Source organism: Lipotes vexillifer, unplaced genomic scaffold (genome assembly GCF_000442215.2).
Source record: "Lipotes vexillifer unplaced genomic scaffold, Lipotes_vexillifer_v1.1 scaffold1545, whole genome shotgun sequence".
Classification (NCBI taxonomy): Eukaryota; Metazoa; Chordata; class Mammalia; order Artiodactyla; family Lipotidae; genus Lipotes; species Lipotes vexillifer.
Window position 1 is genome coordinate 671,750 of NW_006789763.1, and position 836 is coordinate 672,585.

The window sequence follows — 836 nt, forward strand, 5'->3', positions numbered from 1 at the left end:
GCGGAGTGACGCGGCCGCCCAGCTCATCAGCATGCAAGCGGGGCCCGCACCCTCCCCCGCAGGCCCACCCTCCCAGGACGCCCCCTCCGGGACCACCCTCCCCTCCCCTCCCCTGCGGGGCGCAAGGTCCGGAGCGCGCTCCCGGCGCCCGAGCAGGGTAGGGCGGGGCCTCGCGCTCAGGATACCCCGACCAAGGGCATCCGGGCGGGGGCCGGGGGAGGGGGGCGCGGAGCACGTGCGCAGTCTCTCTCCACGCCCCTTCCCCAGACTTGACCGACCGACTTGACCGACCGAAGCGGGGTCCTGGGGAGCGCCTGGTCAAGGCGGTGTAGTCCGCGCGGATGAGCAGGGGTAGGCGGGTGCGTCTTTATGAGGAGAAGGGGGGACAGTAGGGTCAAAGCCACCTCGGTGGCTCGTCTCCCCCTTCCCTAGGCCAAACTGAATCTACTCCCGGCCTCCCTCCCCTCGCCCCTCTCTGGGGCTGAAGGCTGGGGAGAGCTGAGTCCAAGGACGGGTGGGCCGCGCTTGAGAGTCGGTGGTACCTAGGGGCACCTCCAGGCGGAACTGCGAAACCCACCAGGAGGGGGAAAAGGCGCAGACCCCTGGGCGTCAGGTGCTCCAGGTCCGTGTCCTCAGACCTCAGGGGAGAGCAAACCCAGCTCACCGCGTCTCCACTCCCACCTCTAATCTAGCCCCAAGCCCGCGTCTTATAGATGAGGCAGCCGGGCTCCGTTGGAAACTGAGCGGCCAGAGGCAGGGGGTTCTGTCGACTTCACGCTGTCTCGCCAGTGCCTCATGTTTACTTGGTGCTCAGTAAATATTTGTTGAGTGAATAA